The sequence below is a fragment of the Grus americana genome, chromosome 3, assembly GCF_028858705.1.
Source record: "Grus americana isolate bGruAme1 chromosome 3, bGruAme1.mat, whole genome shotgun sequence".
NCBI lineage: Eukaryota > Metazoa > Chordata > Aves > Gruiformes > Gruidae > Grus > Grus americana.
Genome location: NC_072854.1, coordinates 50,160,900 through 50,181,034, shown reverse-complemented (window position 1 = coordinate 50,181,034; position 20,135 = coordinate 50,160,900). Strand labels below are relative to the sequence as shown.

The window sequence follows — 20,135 nt, the reverse complement described above, 5'->3', positions numbered from 1 at the left end:
GTGTAGACCAAATCAATGGCAGAGAAGATGGACAGCAACAGTGTTTCCCAGGAACCAAACAGGTCTGGAGCATTACATGCAAAAAAAGGCTCAGTTGTCCACTCCATTTCCAAACTGGGATACACAGTCTGAAGCCAGAAACCAGCCCGGTAGGCTGGGGCTCAGCGGGGATCTCAGAGAAGCAAAGGGAAGAATCTACCTAAGCTGGGGGGGAACCTGAGGAGCCTTCTCTCCTGGCATCCCTCCAGCAAGGGCTGCCAAGATGCTTTGGCAATGGACCAGTTTAGAGGGATTCAGCTGGCCCTGGCCTGCAAAGATCTGCGAAAGGAGGCCAGAGACGTTCTGAGAGATGCTGGAATTTGCCACAGGGCTCGGGTGCAGCTGTACACCAAAAGGGGACATCGCTGCGGGGAGAGAGACAGGAGCCCACTGCTGCTGACAGGGTGAGTATGAGCGAGAGTCTGCTGTGCAGGACAGGAATCCTCCTGGTGATGCTCCTGAGGGATTAGAAGAAATGATATGATCGGTTTGGGTAATGGAAATGCTTGCAGTGGAAGCAGCCCGATTAACTGCTTATTTAAAGGGAGCAGGTAGGGAAATACCGTAATAAGGATAGCCTGGAGTGTAGCCAAAATGGAGTAACTGGTGAAACCAAAGCTCTTGCCCAGATTTGAAGGGGAAAAGTTGCAGCCTGAAAGTGAAAGCGTGAAAGTACAGGTATCAGAGCTGCTGACCTAGCCATCTTAGGCTGGTGGGTTGGCTGTGGCCAAATGTGTGAGGGGTTACCAGCTCTGGGGACAGTGGGCACCAGCTAAGCATACAGATCATTGGGTGAGCACGGGCTGAAGTGAGGAGAGACCATGGTGGAGACCATGCAGCCTGCTCCACAGCTTGGTGTGAAAGGCCAGTCTCTGAACAGTGGGGTCTAGGCAGGCACCCTTGCAGATGTTGCATGGATGTAGTAGATGAGCTGAAAGTATCTGATCTGTAGGGCATGAGTGACCTTGCTTATAAGAGAAGAAGGCATCATAACAGTTTGTACTCTGCTAGTAAAAGAGAGCTGGGGAGGATCCAAGATGTGCCTTGAGATCTGGGAAAGCTTGGCAGTGAATGCTGCTGTGCATCAGGGGGAGCACCTGCATAAGCAGGTTGCTTTGGAGGAGCAGTGCAGCTTTGAAGCTAATCCCGTGATGACCCCCACTTGCTGCAGGTTGGCTCAGCGATAAAGCAGCTGTAGTGTGTATGAGTTTGTCTTCTGTCAGAGAACACTACTTGGGAAGCTCAGATGCCCGCCAAACATGCTCCAAGCATCCTGTCCACTTGTGTGGTGGGGTGTTTGGCCCAGAGAAGCTGACTAAATGTTGTACAAAGGAAACGCCTCAGGCTGCATGCAGTGTAGATTTGGAGGCCAATAATTTTTTCAGTCCTCCATTGAGTCAAAGTGCTTGCTAACACAGTCACAGCCAGAGCGTATGGTAACTATGCAGTTGTGAGTTACAGGCAGCAAACAGAGAAAGGGTGAGCACTGAGTCAGGATGTCTTTTAATGGCTTTAGTTAATGGAAAAGACTATGAAGCTGTGCTTCTGGTAAGGGTTCAAGGATGGTTCCTCTGAGTCCTGAAGTCACTGGTTTTACTTCATAATGAAGCCTCAAGGCTCATCTTTAGAGGCAGTGACACATTAAACTGCCCCACACTGTATGAGCAGAAGGCATTGTACAGACTGCTGAAGACCTAAAGGTGCCTTCAGCAGTAACTTGGATGTCATCCACAGGTCTGGTTAAGGGAGACAATAGCGTGTGCAGTACGGTAGAACATGCTGAAAGAAATAATGCCATAGTAGGTGCAACTGCTGTTGTGAACTGATAACACCTTGGATATTGCAGCGTTTCAGTCTGGTTTCCATACTTGGTTTTAAGAAGAATTGGCAAGTGGCAGTGGAAGCAAAGAGCAGGGGTGAAAGGCAGGAGACAGCATTTCTACTGCGTCAGTAGGCAGCACTTGAAAGTGCCGGCTTCTGGCTGACACCGAGTGATCTTGGAAGCAGTCACTGCAAAATAGGTCCCTCTCAGCCTGTCTGCTGTGCTGAGATGGCTCTGGGCACACTCGGAGACTGCTGGTAAGAAAGACTGCATTTACAACCAGCCTGGGATCAGATCAAGGCTGCCACTGAACTTAAGCTTCCTGAAATGAGAGTTACTCTGAAAAGAAGCACCTTCTCATGGACACACAACCCGATGAGAGAGTTTTCCCTAACAAAAAGAAAAATATGGCTGTGCATGGGGCTGGGCAATTTCCCAGGCAGTCACAGATGTGCAGAGGTTTGTGGGGCTCTGAATTTCCTACGAAGGGCTTATTTGTGGATTTGCCAGTGTTGCAGAGACACGACACAATCTGGGTGAGAAAGAGACACCAACTGCAGTGGTGTGTGAGACTCAACCACTTTCAGAATTAGGGTTGCTTTTGTCTTGGTAGATCCAATGTTAAACCCCTTTCGTGTAGGCTCAGGTACTAGTCCCTGTAGACTAGAGGCTGCTCTGAAATAAGAACACAAGGGATTTGTGAAGTTGAAGATTTAATATTTAATTCATAAAGCTTTATAAAGATCTAATATCAACAATGGTCTAAGCAGTCCAGAGACTTTGTAAACAGGAGTTCAGAGAGGCAGTTTGCCTGGAAATGGGAGAAATGGTGGGGTTTTGTAGTCACAGCTGTGTCCCAGAATAAGGCAGGCACACAGATACCTTGTCCCAGCTGCCTGGTGGAAGTTGGTTGCAAATGTTGCCCTGAGCCAGATTGCTCAGGAGAGGTACTCTGGAAGAGAAGATTGTCTCTCTACTTCCATAATGTGTTCAGGTGCAAAGGTTTCTGGTGGGTGCCCTGAATGCTACTGGGCATAGGATCAGATATGTCAGAGAAATGTAGATACTTCCCAAGGACTCTGCCTTGGATGTAGCATGTCAGGTAACTAGAAAATCTATTGATAAATGTACTTATCCATGAGTACTGAAGAACTGCCATTGTGACAAAGAGATTAAAGAGAAAATGGTGTAAAATCTGGTGGTTGTTCTGGTACAAGCTGATCTGAAATACCTCATAGCTCAGTTCTGAGCTACACAAGAGTTTTGGAACTGCCAGGTATTTGGAGAATGAAAAAAATCTTAGGCAAACTATTAGTGCTGAGTAAAGCACTAGAAAAAAGTGTAAGAAATTTAGCAAGAAATGAGCTCTTTGCAATAATAAAGCTGTTGGGATAGACTAGACATACAAGAGTAAGGAAGAAGCTGGTTAAGGCTTTATTAGAGAAGGGATGTAGAAAGGAAGCCCAAGACTTTCTTTTGGTCTCCTGAACTCCTCCTGCAATCAGGAACGTCCCCGATGAGGGAGAGAGTCTGCTACATGGTTGTACACAGCACACATATACAGCACACATTATACAGCTACAACTGTAGGTCATGTCATCAGCTGGGAGAAATCAGCATAGCTTCATTTACTTTCATGGAACAACACCCGTTCCCCCCAGCTGCAGATTCGGCTCTTCTGTGCTCTTCTGCTCTGCTAAGTAAGTGAGCTGTTTTTCCCAGCAACTTGGTTTTCTGAGTGTTGCTTTTCGATGTAGGAGCAAGACACATCCTCCAAGAGCAGACCTTGGAAATAGTTGGGAAGATAGCTCCTTACACAGTCACCCTTTGCCACCTTCTCCTGCACCCGAGGTCAACCCAACACACTCGGTTAGGGCAGTTCTCTTATACTCTGCTGCAGAGAGGAGCCACCTTCCTGACTTCTGCCAGCTCTGCGGTGTGCATAAGACCTTAAACTCAGTTTCAGGAAAAAGGAAATATTGTTTACTTTTTCAGAGAGGGAAAAAAAAAAGCTGAGATGGATTCTCAAAGGTTACCTTGTTCTGATTGACATCAGGCCCTGTCTACACCTCTAGAATATGCAGCCAAAATGCATAGTTATGTTGGAGTGAATGAAATGTAACCCCACTTGCTGCAGTGGGAATGGATGAGGGGGAAGACTGGGAGGGGATAGGATAAACTGAGGACATGACCTAGGAGACAGTGAATGGCAGAGACCGGTTTTCCCCCTGCATCCTGCACAGCATCTCACCCAGTAACTGACTGCTGAGAGACTGTGAGGCTTTCCTATGGCATCCAGAACTGAGAGGGGGATTGGTAGGACCCAAGATACGGAGCTGCGTCCCATGAGCTGGGGGGAACTGGGAGCGGCAGTGGTACCCACCGGGGATGCCTGAAGGGAACAGAGGTTGGCAGGTACAGATTGAGGCAGGGTGGGAGGTATGAAAGAATTGGGGGTATGTCAGGTTTGCAGCGTTAAGAGACCATGATGGGGATGGCAGGGGGGCAGCACATGTGGAAAGGAAAAATCTCTGCTTGGAACGAACATCTGCAAGTCACTATCTCTCCACTCTGTTTCTGTTCAGCAATGCCTTCTGGCATGTCAGGATGAGGGTTGAGATGCCCCTGGGGTACCTCCTCGTTACCTAGCCCTGTAGGAGTCACTGCCTCAGCTCCTAGTCCTTGCACTGGCAACGCCTGGAGGCAAGCTGGGAGGCCCTCTGTGCTTAGCACCCTTAAATGCAGCAGGAAAGAGGGGAGAGCGCTGTGTGCTTGTGGGATCTCTGATGCTCCAGGGAGACCCATCAGAGATACAGGCTGGCAACGAGAACGTGCTACTTCTTAATCAATTGATCTTGCTTTAGTAGCCTGTGGAACAAATGTTACTTCCTACTGTGCCATATTGCTTACAAAATCACCACATAGCAAATAAACTGAAAATCCAAACTTTCCAGGTCATGAACTCTAGGCTGTCACAGGCTGTGCCAGCACATGCCAGAGCTCAGAGCACAGCATCCCTCCCAGCGCCAGCAATCACACCCCAGCGTACCGCCCCGACGACAACCCGGCCCAATGTTATGCAGGGAAGCTGAGGAGGATCTGTTCTTTAACTCCGGTGGGCTTGGGATCAGGTTTATATTCCTTTTGAAACCCTTGCCACATGTGCAAACAAGCTGTAATTTGAGAGTGAAATTAAATGAAGAGGTGACATGCCAACGGTGTACACAAAATAAGGGAAGCGTTTCCAAATCACAAGCTGCCATGGAGCTAGGAGTTTTTACATAATAGCAAAATTAGGGTTTGGATGACTGGTATTCTTCAACAAACTTTTCAGAAATATTTCCTGGAGCAAACCCAAAGAGAGAATCCTCATTTACTCTATTCCTTTCAGAAGTAATTGAATTCACTTGTTTAGGGTTTCTGCCTCCTCCACCTTTCATTCAACGGCGATGTGAATTCTGCTAATCTCTCTACAAAACAGTCAATCTCCTCTAGTCTCACTAACCATCATTCAGCCACCCAGTAATGAAAAATTGCTTTGATCCTCTCCATTTACTTCATCTCCAAAAAATACCTCCATTTCAAAAAAAAAATTAAAAATTAAAAATCTTTAATAAACTCTGCCAACAAAAGGAATGTGTATGATTAGTTCAGTAGAATTTTTTTTTCCCCTGCAGTGGGTTGTCTGAGAAATCCTGGGAGTTAAGAAACTGCACAAGTGGCTCATAGCTTTGGGAATGAGTATACGGCGTTAACATGAGTGTCCAAATGGTTAAGCAAGCTGTAGAAAATTATGTAGAGGAGAAGAGGAAAAATGCAGGGAGAGGATTAGTAGGCACTCTTTCTGGATACTGCATTTATGAGTAAACCTTGGTTACAGATTTTTCAGACTATAGCTGTCCTGCTGCATGCAGCTACCCAGTGTTGTATTCACACCCTATTAACTTGGATAAGCAGGACAGGGCTTTTGACATCGATTCGGGGAGGAGATCTGAAACCCGTCTCCCCAGGAGATTACATTACTTGCCAATCATCTATCTACTAGCCAGAATGCTCTCCCCACATTTTTGGGGGGCAGCTTACTGCAGCCCGTCTGCCTTCATTGAGTGTACACTTTTTTACTGATGTCTTTTCAAATATGAATTTTCACAGCAATCGGCAAAAATTAAAACCTGTTCTGAGAAAACACACCCACACTCCTTCTCTGCTCTCCTTGGGAAAAGTTCAGAATTGCGGGAAGTGTAAAAAATGCTGTACTTCTGTCTGAGAGGGGATACATAAAAATGAATCCTTCCCAGTTGTTTTTTTCTCCAGTTCAGTGGAAGCCACAAACAGAGTCATTTCTCCACTGGTAAAAGTGAATGCCTTTGCTCATTCCTCTACACCCCTTGGAAGAGAGTACAGCCAGTCTGATATGGCACAAATCTCTGCTAATTTCTGTGATTAATTGACAGGCTAATTTCCTCCTGCCTACTATTCCGAGTCATGAGATCATGAGGATCTGCTGCTGTAAAACACTCTGTAACACCTGGAAAAAAGTTACCGTGCTTTGAAGTCATGTAGCACTCTTCAGGCGAGAATCGCAAGGCACGCCGCAAACACTTGGAGCCAGATCAAGGGAACGCTGCGAGTGAGTCATTTTACTTGAATGAAACACACTTCCATTCCCCACACAAATATGTGTCTATATGTGTGCTTTTATTTTCCTAGACACATTAGTTTTAGTTATTTACCCATTTGTGCTCCAGATAATTACATGCTGTGGATTCAATTGGATGCAGATTTATTCTTCACTTCCTGTCCTAAATTCTCTGCAATTAAACAGCTGCTGTGTGCTTGGTGTAATAAATTTACACAAAATCTGGGATGGTTTGGCATAGCAGAAAGGTTGTTTGGCACGAGCTTAGGATGGCTACATTACGTACAACTGGCAACCCCTGCGTGGGTTATGCTTTCTCTCCCAAATGAGAATCACCCTACTGCTATGCAACCAGAACGGGCCGCTTGCATGACAGAAATGTTTACAAATTTATAACTTGTTTTACTTGGCTGGTTTGAATATTGTCTCCCAACCTGAAAAAAGAGAATTTCCTTAGCTTTCCCAGGCTAAGTCTTTTGGGAAGACCTAGTTAGAAAGGAACAAGAAGAAGAAATTCTTCAGGAAGCCTCTGTCTGCAGAAATACCTCCACATCATTTTACCAGGTGGAGCTTTCTCCCCTCCCTGCTGCTGAGAAGGGTGGGAAATAGAGGAGGAGGCTCTTTCATGTATTTCTGTGCATGCCACAATATTTTGCAGCATTTTGGACTGTTATTAGTCAAACACATATCAAACGGTGATCTTTTCCTTTGCAAGGGCACGCAGTGTGCAGCATCTCTTGGTCCTCACTGACCTGCACCCTGCTCTGATCTGCCTCCCTTGGGAGCAGATTTCACAACCCTGAGTCAGACAGCTCCCTTTTCATATCTGCCCATCGTCTATGCAGCGTCCCAGTCTCCCGTGGCATTTGTGGCCTCAAATGACCGCGGTCTGTGTGCCAGGGTGAGAGATACATGGTCCTTTTGGGGGAGCAGATGTAAAGTCTGCTCTAGTGGGGCCTGCAGACTAAAATTACTGATGTACTTCTGTTTACAAGTTAGCACGCGTGCCTTTTTGTTTCCTGATACCTTCTGCATAATGAAGTCAATGAGAGGTAAACTCCTCAGCTGTGATTCACATATTCATTAATCTCCTGCAGTAACAAGTACAAATTTTACAGCACATACAGTACGCTTATTACCAGTGTAAACAACTTGCTGCATCCAAAAAAAGTGTTGCAGGAATTAGGTCCCATTGTATTGAACTGAAGGGAAGAAGAGTTAGAAAAATTTGCTGTGTGCTGCTGCCTAGGCCCAGACAGCTGCGATCCGGTTATTGCACGGCAGTAATTCTGGATCTGCTCAAGGCAGCTAGCCCCGTCATTTCCACAAGTGTCATCGGGGTTTGCTGAGGCCCTGCAGTAATTAACAGGGATTTAGCAAACTCTAGGAATCACTAAAAAATGTCTAGAGAAACAGCACATCTGAAAGCAAGATGGATTATTTAACTTATCAATTCAGGGGTGAAATGATGCCCAGGCAAAAGCAGAGTGCAGATCACACTGGGTTTCTTCAGCAGGAGCTCCCGAGGTAGCTTCCTTCCCAGACACCACCCCCCAGGCTGGCTTTCAGGTCACATACTAAGGCATACCCCTCTCCCAAAGGGCTCTGAAGACATTTCTGTGCTGTATCTGCTCCCACCTCGTCCCAACAGAGCTGCACTATTGTGGTTCCCTTCAGAAACCCACACGTGGTACCCGTGCAGCTGCAGGACCGCAGATGCCTCTGGGATTAAAGAGAATGTGACGTGCCCAGGATAATCTTCATAGGAAAGGCTGAAGGAACTCACTTCTTTTCAAGAAGAAACATCCATCTCTTTCTTCCCCCTCTTTCCACAACCTGTAACTGTGCCTACCCCTTCCCTGGGAATATCCAGGTTGCTTCGACTTAAAAAATCCACAAGCCCAGCACCCTCTTGGCCCTTGGGCATTTGGGGAAGGATCATTTTCCATTTCCCAATCCCCTTTGACTCAGCTCCTGTTCAGGTTATAGAGGGTTTACTCCCTTTGCTTTCCCCGCTGAGCTGAAGAGGAACAGGATCAGGCCCATGATATGATACGATGATATTTCTTGTCCTTTCTGTTCCTCAAAGGTTCAACTCTAATCCACATTTTCTTCCTCCTGTGAAATGAACTCAGAATTACCAAGGCTTCTTGGTCCAGCTACAAGGGAGCTCTGGCCCAGGTAAAAATACCGTGTGGATGGGAGCAGCTAGCAGGTTATTAGCTCAAAGCTGCCTATAAAGATGTATGGAGAGGAGCATCTCTGCAAAGGAGGCTGACATGTTTAGTGACATAAAGTGGCTTGACTGTTAGCTTCTTTTTTTTTTCTTTCTAAATGACAAGACAAAGCCACCTCTGCTCTCCTCCAACTCCCCTCACCCTCCCAGCCATCCCCTTCCCCCTAGATGCTTGGTGTTTCTTCTTTTTAGAGGGGGGAAAAAAAAAAGAAAGGGAGAGACATTTTCTTTCACACAAGCCCTCAGAATTACAGTTCATGAACTATTCAGTAAACTGACCGGCATGAACCTCCCTTCAACGGCCTAATCTAAGGGGTGGATCTATGTGTTTTGTTGCTTGTCAAAAACAATCACTGCTCGGCCCATTACATTTACAGCACGTCGTCCTTTAATTGGTGTAACACACTGAGGGCTGAAAGGAAGAAAGTCCTACAAAAGCCCCCGAGTGAATGAACCCTGACTCACACAAAAATACTCTTCAGAAGTTCAGAGCTGGGCACTAACAAGGGAGGTAGAGAGTTAGTTTGAAAAGGGGTTAAGTTCAGAAATGTGCCACCTTGAAGACCCTCCCATCAAAGCCATGATAGCATTGACAAGATGCAGGAGGAAAAAAGTTAATATTCCAGCCTTTCGGGTTGGAAGGGAAGGCGGGGAATGGCTGGAGATTCCTCCCGGCTCCCCTTGCCGGTCTTACCCTTTTCACTTCGGGGCCGTTCTCATTGTGTCCTTCGGCCGCTTAATAAAAATACGAAAAAAAAAAAAAAAAAAAGAAAGAAAAAAGACCCACGAAAAGCGAAATGCAGCCCAGCCCGGGCCGGCGGAGCGCTAACCCGGCCCGGGACAAAGCCTCCCCTTCCCCTTGAATGCCGCCTCCCGCCCGGCCCCCTCCCCGGGCCGCTCTCCCCGGCCCTTAATGATTAGACTAATTAACAAAATCGATGTTTAAACGCCCAAAGCCACACTTCGGGGGGAGGGCGCGGCGACGGTGCCGGGCCCCGGGCCCCACCGCCGTGGCCACTCGGCGCTGCCCAGCGCGCCCGCGGCGGGACCGGCTCCGCGCACCGCCCGCACCGCGCCCAGGGAGACCGCCGGCAGCGGGGGCGAAGGGGCTCGGCGGGGCCCGGGATGGGGCCGGGGCCGAGGATGGGGCTGGGCCGCCGCGCCCCTACCCCTTCCCTCCGGCCCTGTACCTCCACTGACACCTCCTCCTCTTCTTTCTTCTTTCTTTCTTCGCTCTTCTCCTCGTCTTTTTTTTCTTCTTTTCTCTTTCTTTTCTTTTCTCTTCTCTTCTTTTCTTTTCTCTTCTTTTCTTTTCTTTTCTTTTCTTTTCTTTTCTTTTCTTTTCTTTTCTTTTCTTTTCTTTTCTTTTCTTTTCTTTTCTTTTCTTTTCTTTTCTTTTCTTTTCTTTTCTTTTCTTTTCTTTTCTTTTCTTTTCTTTTCTTTTCTTTTCTTTTCTTTTCTTTTCTTTTCTTTCTTTTCTTCTTTTCTGTCCTCCACCTCTTACACGGACTGTTTCTGCTGCGGGATTTTTTTTTCTCTCTCTCTCTCTAAAGATACAATAACTATTTTGATGTAAATGGCGAGCCTTGGGTGGGTCCCTGGGGTAGAGAGTTAATGATTCTTCTTATACCGGGCTGTTCTTTCACTTTTCCTGCGCGCACCATGTTAATAAATTAATGCACCTTTCATTACTCCTACACGCATCAAACCTCAGCTTTGTATTTTGCGGCCTGACCCTCGTTCCTACACTTTTGTGAGCAAGTTGCCCCCATGCTAAGGCTGGGGCGCTTTTAAATGCAGCCCCATAGTCCTACCCAGGTTTGTAATCCGTCAAAAAGCCGTTGATTGCTGCAAGCGTTACTTTTCATTAAGAAAACTTAGAAGCAATTTGGAAGAACCCTTCTCAATGAATACATTTACCCCCAAATGCTTTTTATTCTTCGCCTATACTTGATGAGTTTCTCTGGCACAAATCAGTTCTTACAGGCACAGAATGGGCAATCCCCTGATCCCCATCAATTGTCATCCAGAGTTTGGGCCACTTTGACCGCCAATAGTGGGGAAGTCAGAGCTAATCCTCAGAAGGAATCACGGGAAAAGAAAAGCAACAATAACCAAGTCAAGCGTAAAAAATGAAAGAGAAATCTCTATTATCACTCACTACATTTCCCAGCGATGTACTGAAAAAATCAGCTCGTTTGTCATTCGAGTCAGACACCCGGAGAAGAATATGGGGTCGTGGTGGGTTGGTAGACTCACACGACGTAAGGAACAATATTTTAGAGCAAAAGGCCTCTTCATTTGCCAAATCCTCCTCACATCCGCCATAACCATTAAATACAGACTGACTTTATTCTCTATGGGAAGAACAAGGGGAAAGGAGCCTTCAGCCACATAGCCAGACAAAAGTCCAAAGAGCTGGGGACTGGGGAGGCGAGGCGGGAGGAGAGCCACCACCCTCCTCTGCACCGGCCCCAGGCCCTGGGTCAGGGGGTCTGCGGGGGGGACAAGGGGTGTCGGGGGGATGTTTGGGAAGTGGGGTGTCTGTCTGTCTGAGGGCGTGTGAGCAGGTGAGCCTCCAGGGAAGGTGGGGGTTATGTGCATATGAGTGTGCTGGGGTGTGCAAGGGGATGTGGGGGGTGTGTGTGTGCAAGAAGGGGTGTTCATGGCACTTTGTGGATGAGGCATGTGTGCGCCTGACAGAGCAATGTGGATGTGTGCACTTGCTCATGAGTGTGCAAGAAATGGAGGGGAGAGGGGTATCCACGTGTGAATATGTGGGTGTGGATCATGTGCGTGTGCAGGAGATGTGTGCACCGCAGGGGGCGGGTGAGAAAAGACACGTGTAGAAAGAGAAAGGTGTGAACATGAGAGAAAGCGAGAGTTGGCTGTGGGTGCGTGTAGCTGGGGCACCTGGTCCTGTGTGTGCGTGGGTGTGCAGGGCAGTGTGGGGTGGGCCAGCAGGGCTGACCGGGGAGCTGCTGGGGGCGAGAGAGACAGTGAGACTTTTGAGAGGCGGCAAACATTGCCACTTTCCACGCTGACACCTACAATTAGCCAAAAGAAGGCCGTGAATCCTTTACTCCCCGGCCAAGCGAGGGGCAAAGTTAGCGCTAATAGCCAGCTGCCAAGCCTCCCGCGGCTGATGGTTTTCGGGCAAGTAAACAACTTTATAGCTACCAGCCCGCTGCTGCGCCTCCCGGCTTTTGCGGGGAGCTTCCCCAAAGCCCCACGGGTGTCCTTCCTCCACGGAGGGCTGCCAGAAGCTGAGGGGCTTTGACTGGCCTTGGGTCTGTCTGTGCGGGCAAGAAGGGGGACAAGAGGGAAGACAGTAGTCACGGTGCAAGGAGGGGGCGCTGGCCCTACTCGTGCTCCGTGGAGAAGGAGGTGTCCGGGTGCCCCCAGGCAGCGGGAGGGAGAGGCAGATCCCAAGCCCGTGCTGCCTCGGCGCGGTGCCCCGCCGGGCTCCCGCGGCCGCCCCGGCCGGCGGGGGGGCGGCGGGAGGCGACGGGGGCGGCCGGGCGCTCCCCGCTGCCCGCAGAGGTGCGGGCTCTGCTCGCAGGCTTGCAGGCTGCCGCGAAACGCTTTCCCCAGATTTTAGCAACTCGTTGCTGCCTGCAGGCTCACGGGTGCCTGGGTGCCGGCTTTTTATTTTTCAGTGGTACGAGGCTTATTTTTCACTCTATTTTTTTTTTTTGTTTTAAACCGTCGAATAAACTTTTGAGCAAAGCTACGATTTTTTTTTTTTCCTCCTCGTTTTTGCTTCTTGCGGTGTCCTCCCACCCCGCAGATTTCAGGGCAAGCCTGGCACTTGCTGCGGCCGTATTTCCCCCAGATGCCCGGGCTGCTCGGGGCAGCCGGCCGCCCGGAGGCTCGGTGCGGCGGGGGCCGCGCACACCGGGGCCTGGCCCGGCCGCCAGCTCCGGAGCGGCCCCGGGGACCCGGCCTGGCCCCGCTCCGCAATCCCTGCCGGAGAGCAGCACCCCGGTCGCAGTGTCCTGCCCTGGATTTACATAAAAGTGCGGTCTCTTTGCATCATCCCTCATCTCGAAAGGGTGCTTGAAGAACTCGAGACACTCTGCAGTCCTAATTAGTGATTTTTGTCCTCTTGTTACGGGGCTCAGCATCTCATGCAAATGAACTCTTCATCGCCGGCACCATTACCCCTGCGCCAGAATTAACTGACTCTTATCTTTAATGATATGCCGCTGAACTTCTCGGAGCCCGGCTAGCTTTTTATCTTGATTACTCTAATCAATAAGAAATGATAGAGTAGAATTATAAACTCTATTGGCTTTTGAATGTTGCCGACAAGCCCTCTAGATGCGCCCCCCTTTCATTGTTATTTATTAAAATGATCTTCAGCTAACAGCGGATGCAAATAGGGAAATGAGCCAGCGAGGGGGCCCGCCACGGAGGGATCCCCCCCTCCCCTTTAGGGAGCTCTGCCGGGGGTGGGCTCAAATGGGGGCAGCGGAGCTTTGTAAACAAATGGCTCTTTTTTACGAGAAGGGAGAGTTAAAAAAAAACCAAAACCAACAAAAAAACCAACAACAAATCAAAACCCAACAAACCAAACCACAAAACCCCCAAGCACTCCCCTTCACAACAAATTGGGACATAACCTTCCTCCTCCTCCCCGAGGCCCGGTGGCCCCGGGAGCTGCCCTGGGGCGGGAGGGCAGGTATGGGCGGGAGACCGGGGTGCTGCCCCTGGCCGGATCCTGGGCGGCCTCCCCCCATCCCAAAGGAGGCAGGGGTAGGGCTTCAGGATCCGGCCCGACATCCCCCTCCCCCCCGCAAGGCAAACGAACACCAGCTCCCCGCCGCCGGTAGCAGGGGATCAATATTAAACCAGCAGCAGCTCAGGTTGCCGTGGCAGAGACTCTTCCCCAGCCTCATCTGTGCAGACTGGCCGGGAATGCACCCCGCACTCCGCCGCCCCCGCTCCAGCCCCCTCGGTCCACACGAAAACGTCTTTTCTTATCTGTCAGCAGTAATTAGACATCCTTGCGGTGACAGAGAGATGCACAGCACCAGCACTTTGTCTCAGGGGGAAGGAATACGTGGGTATGCGCGCAAACACACACGCACAAACAGCGAGCGCCAATTTTGCCGCTGCTTCCCCCCCCCGCTTTTTTCCTTTTTTTTTTTTTTTTTTTTTTCCTTTTTAACCTAAAAGAGTGGAACTGAACGGGACGGGCGGTTGCGCGCCGGTTGCGCCCGCTGCCCGGCGGCCCGGGCGGCTCCTCGCCCGTGGCGGGGACAGCCCCTGCGAAGGAATTCGGACACATCCCGGGCGGGCAGCGCGGATCCTTTCCCCGCAGCCGCTCCTCGGTTCCACCCCGCTCCCTTCCTTCCAGCGAGGAGTCAGTTTGCTGTCAGTGCTCGAGATTTTAGCTAAATTGTTAGGTGGTGCGAGGAGCGGTTTTTAGATGCAATTTTTCAAGGCTGTCGAAGAGAAAAGGATACATTCAGTTAACTACATGAAAATGAAACCTCCCTTAAACGAATTTCTAGGGAAGAAACGCGTTGGCTAAAATAAGAGTGGTCTGGGGGCCGTCATTTCATCCCTCCATGAGGCGAACTTCACAGCATTTCCAAACAGCGAGGCTGAAATTATTTCGAATCCCCGGCTCTTTGCGATCACCCATGGGAGAAACTCTCCGTATTTATTTCCCTCCGGAGTCTTCAAGCCTGTCCGTGGCGTACCAGTTCCTGCGGCAAATATATATTTTTTTTCCTAACAGTTTAATTACTTTTCATACTTTCAGTATAAACCTGTGCTTATCTCTTAGGGAGATAATTAATCAGAGCAGAGAAACAGTCGTAAGATTCATGATTATTTGGACAGGAAAAATAAAATTAGAAATTCAGGAAGGACAAAATTGTTTTTCTATCCTTATATCGGGCACGCGTGTTTTTGGTTTTGTTTCTGGGGTTTTTTAATATATATATTCAGACGACACACAGACACACAAAATATGTAATTGGCGTATAATGGAGCAGCATACAGGGTAAGACTAACAAAGTAGTCGCAGGCAAGAAAATTGAAGTTGTGTGCCACAAAGGCAGACCCTTTTCATGGGGGAAGGGCTGAATGTAGCAAAATCATGTAAAATCTCCGTTCTCAGTAACATCTCGTTATTAGGAATGATGACTAAACCTCCAGGATTATTCTGGACTGTAAGTTATCAAGAGCCCACTAATTTCACATTAAAACCCATTGACTGCAACAGCGTGATTGAAGGGTTTTTAACAATTAACATAATCAGAAAATGAGCGGAGATAATTTTTATTCAACTCATTACTTTTTAATCATGTATTTCTTTTAATTAATATCTGCTCCGTGAAAATAACAAAAAGCCGAGTCCCAGCGCGGCCCCGGGCAGAGGAGGCGACCCCGGCGGCGGCGGCGGGGCGGGCCGGGGGGCGGCAGGGCCGGGGCGGGGGGGGCCGGGGCGGGAGGCCGGCATCGCTCCCAAAGCCACCACCGGGGCTGCAAGCGCGGCCGTTTCTCAAAACCAACCCCCTTCCCATGCCAAAAAATCGCCCCAGCACCCTCCCCCCGAGGCTGACCCGGAGGGACACGGCTTGTGTCCCTCTCTCAGACCCCCGCCCTCCCCTCAAGCCCTCCTCCCACGGGGCGCAGGACAGCTTGGGCACAGCCAAGACTCCCTGTACGGCACCGAATGAGCCCTCCCCAGCCCCTGCCTGCGGCCTTGCCCTGTCCAGGAGAAAGGGGTGGGTTATTTTTTTTTTTTTGGGGGGGGGGGGGGGTGAGAAGCGGCTGCCTGTGCAGCCGCTGGTGCCAACAGGTTGCTGCTGCCTCTGCGGCCGCTCAGCCCTGCTCTCCCTGGCGCCAGCCTCACCTGTGACTTGGGCAGTGTGGCCGGCTCCCGTGTACCAGACACTCTGAGCTCTCCACCCGTGTGCATGGAGGCGCATGGGGGTGCACATGTACATGTGTGTGTGTACTGGGTTTCATGAGCTCTTGTCCTTTCCTCTTCAGAGTTGTTTAAGACTCCCCTGTGGCAAGTTCAAGGGCGACAAGGGGAATACCTGGCTCGGAAAACCCCAAAGAGCCCCAAATCTGATCCTCACCTTTCCACGCTCTGAGGGAAAAAATCATGGCAGCTCTCAGAGGTCTGTGGGAGTGTGAGCCCCAGGGGGGCTGCCCCAGTGCTGTCCTGGTTGAGACAGAGCCGTGAGCAAGGGGAAGGACACACCTGAAGTCTGTCCATCCGTCTGTCCGTTCGTCTGGGCACTCATCTATCCTCGCCACCCTCCATGGTCCCCAGCTCGGCTCCCCCCAGGTGTGCAGGAAGGCTGCGGGAGTCCACGCATGACCCCGGGGCCCAGCACCTCACAACCTGGCACTCGGGAGGGGGGGCTCTTGCGGCTCATGTCCAGCTGTCTGATGGAGCTCACAGAAAGTGGGGGCTGGCCACAGTTGGTGCTGAGAACTCATCAGTCTCCCCTGCTTCCACCAGAAGTGAAGATCTTGAAAACACCATGGGAAATTCCCAGGATCATCCATTCCTTATTTTTTTTATCATTCGTGGACAAAGATACAGAGGCTCTGAATAGCTGGAAGATGGTGGGACATCAATTCACGTCAGACAGTCCAAGACATTCACAAACCCATTCCTTTGCTGCTGAGAAAGGCTTGCCTGAGTTGCTAAAGAATGTATAGGTTTCTGTTGCAGGAGTAACTCCTCTGTTTCAAATACTTCAATTAATACAGTCTAGGAAGAGCAGGAAAATAAAATATTATTCTTTTCTGGACTCCCACAACCTGGCCTCTCCTTTCCCACTGAAAATTCCCTTCTCAGTTGGATGATTTGCTTAGGGTCCCTCACCCCTGGAAGGAGCCAGGACGATTATCCCCTTGGATATGGAATAGGGCTAAATCCTGCCGGCCAGAGATTTCAGGGGTATGCTGTGCCCAGGACAGCCAGGTTGCCTACACTGGCTCTGCAGGTAGGCTTGTACAGTTCCTCCCAGCAGAGAAAGGTTGAGTACACAGTATTAGATCAGTTTTAAGACTGGGAATGAGTTGTGGGGTTTTTTTCTGTTGTTGTTTGTTGGGATTCTTTTTGGGGAGGATGGGGACTAACATGGTTTTTAATAATGAAAACACTCTAAATGGAAAAAATAATTTGAAAAAGAAGCTATTAAAAACAAAACGTCCATAAATATCATCCTAGCAGTATAAGATGCATTCACTACATGTAATATTTACATCTGAGATACTACTTGTGGGGTTTTTTTTTAATAAGTTCTGCATGAACCCTTGGGAGAGGGGAAGTGACTGTCAGGTCACAGCACAGGGCCCAGGACTGAAACACAGCCATGAACACTGTGAGGTGTGATGGCAACTGTTTACAAAATTTCATCAAGTCTTCAACTGCCTGTAGCCTTTTGGAAGTGCCTGCTGGCCCTTGCTAGCATAACGAAAGCCATCTGGTATTCAATATCATGTTTATAGCCTCTTGACCAGAGCGTGCTCCCTTTCTGGCACGCACACAACCTCGGTGAACTCCACTGAGCAGACTTGCAAATTCACAGTTGAGAAAGTTTGGTCCTTTGTGGAAACCACGGAAACGTGGAAACATGTGGAAGCATGGAGTAACGCTGGCAGCATACCCTGGGTGGGAACAACGCTTGGTTCTTCTTGAGATCATCACAGTTCCCAACAGCCCCAGCCCGCCCGGCCCACAGCTTTCCTGTGGCATGGGGCTCAGAGCCCCTGGCCCGTTTTGGGGTGTGGTGGCAGCAGCTGGCCGAGGCCGGGTGGGAAGCAGCCGTGGTGTGCCTACCCACTGCACCCCATGCTGTCTCCTCCAGTGGTGTCTCTGCCAACTCCTCACCAGCAGGCACCTTGCTTTTATAATAACCTCAAATTGTGCCAAAGACTCCTTTTTGCTTTTTTCCCCACAATCGACATAGATGGGGAGTACTTCAGGTAAGATTCTTGCAGCTATGTAGGAAAATCAGTCCTTACATTCTGAGGACACCTTTACTGAAATAACCCGTCATGTTTAAGGCCACTCTGCTATTATGGCTCACCTTGCTGTGATCCTCTATCCAGAGAGGAAAGGAAAAACTTTTACTAGGGAATTATATTAGTAGATAGATAATTTTCTACTACTAAGGGTAAAAGGAAGTGCCTAGGTGCGAAACAGAGATGTAAAGTGAAGAACTCACCAGGGATGATATATTTGGAGACATCTGTCAAGATGTGCTCCCTTAGCTCAGGTGACAAGTTCACATGTTCACATCAGTTCTTGCACAATCGCTTCAATCCCAGCCATGTGCGTGCGGGAGGGAAGGACTCCTGCTTCTGTGGGACTGCTGGGATGTCCTCCACTGACCTGTCTGGGGTTGCTGCAAGTAGAAGGAGTGAAACTTGATGGGTGCAGAAGGGAATCCAACGTCTGCCAAAGCTTGGCCCGTCACTTCCCTTATGAGCTGTGCTTTAGGCCTGTGCTTTGGGAACTTGATGCAATTCAGTGGGGATATGTAAGCAGCAAGAAACGATCTGTGCAAATGAGAAGGGTTTTGGGTTGCTTGCTTCTGAAGAAGAGCCTGGGATGATACCACACCAACACCATGGTAACTAAAAGTAGAATTTGGCTTACTGGGTATTTCTGAGCATGGACAGTCATCCACACTTCAGTGAGCTATAAAAAGAATGTACCTTTCATACTATTTGTGTTGATCAAGAAGTTGTTTGTGGTGAGTTCATGATTATGCTGCTGCTAACGTTTCTGCTGTGTTTTAAACATCATTATCTTCAAAAGTCTTTTTTTTCCTCCTCATGCTTTCATTCTTTTTCTATACACTAGCTATTTCATCGGTATCGTCCTGTTTTACTGTCATGACAAATATCTAGTCTAACAGCTCTTCTTTCATTTCATAACGAATGGTACAATTAAGACTTAATTAGATGCATATGAGTAAGGAAATGGCATGCCACCCAAGACCTTAAATGTGGTATCATTCAATTGCTCAAGTGCAGCATCTTGGAAAAAAAAAGCAAACAAACCCCCCCCCCCAAACTTATTTCAAGATGGATCTTTTCAGACTGGCATGATTGCCTACTGACAATTAATTGTTTTCTAGTCATGATTCTAAAAAGATAATGCACTTTTTTTTTTCCACAGCAAAAATTCTGACAGGTGCATAGAAATTGTATTTCTCTGTGCATTGGATTCATAGAGAGTATTATATGCAAACATTTCAGGTCTCAGCAAAGATCATATGGCACTATCTATGATTTCTCAAGCTATAGCAGTGTTATATGCTTACAGAAAACAAAAACCTTCAAATGAACATGTGTGGTTGTTTTCCCTCTTCAGAAGTGTAATGGTGCTAAAGAGGGAAGAGGGTTAGCTGATGGGTGGCCTGTCCTGGTGTTCTCTGTGTATCTGGTTGGAAAATGGAAAATTAATGCTGACTTTCTGGCTCACCATCTCAGGTCACTTCGGTTCCTTCTGATACCTTAGCCCTAGGGACAGGACAGTGTCCAAGATTCTTCCACCCAGCTTGTTCTGGCTGAGGTGGCCTGAGTATCCACCAGAGGCTACAACAGCCATAGGCTTCAGGTGCGGATGGCTATGGAGAAATGCAGATGAGTCCTGGGCAGGTCTCTGTGGACAGTGGTGGTCAGAAAAGTAACCTCTGATCTCTTTTGGGTGTCGAGTAGAGGCTCAACCTCCCCCCAAATGAACCAGCTAGCCGTAAAGAGGAGTTGGATGTACTAGGTGGCATCTAACTCTGATTAAATCTTACTCTGACATGGAGGAGATTCATGATTGTCCAAACTGAGAACGTGGTGGTTTGGATTAGGGTGAGAAAATCCTCTGCTCACAATTTGCCATATAATTGTCCGAGACAAACAAGTTGCAGATCCTGGTTGAGTTGGCCAGTCAGACACAGTAAATCTAGCCAACAGCTCTTTGGAAAACCTCGCTGCTACTAGTTCTTCCTTGTTTCATTTGGTAATTTCAGGAAATAAACCCTGAATTTGCAGAGGGTTCCTAAAAAAGCATTCTGTATGAGGCACTGTCACCTGTTTCCTGTAAGTCTAAAATGCCTGAAGTTTTAGTTGTTGATAGCAGTTTCTTGTACTCACCTAGAGAATGATGTTATGAGTGTGTCTTCACATTTCCTGTATCTGACCTTCTTCGATTCCCAAGGAGCCGATGGAGCGTTACTGCTCCCGAGTGCTCGTGGCTGAAGGACAGGATTTGGTATCTGACTTGCAAAGCTGCTGATAATTTTTGGGGTTCTTCTGAATTAAAGACTGAAGTGATTGTAAATCAACTGCCTTTTTTTTTTTTCCTGACTTGTTATTTTGCTCATTCTTTGTGGTTTAGTGTGGATGTGACTCTG

General features: G+C 48.6%; 1 long non-coding RNA gene across 1 annotated transcript; it reads left to right on the top strand.

Annotated features, from left to right (window-relative positions):
- The first annotated feature begins 321 nt into the window (after positions 1-321).
- On the top strand, positions 322-8,688 carry LOC129203884 (uncharacterized). Its single transcript, XR_008576184.1, has 3 exons — positions 322-443; positions 6,316-6,491; positions 8,590-8,688. It is a non-coding gene; the product is annotated as an uncharacterized LOC129203884 (long non-coding RNA).
- Positions 8,689-20,135: the final 11,447 nt, after the last annotated feature.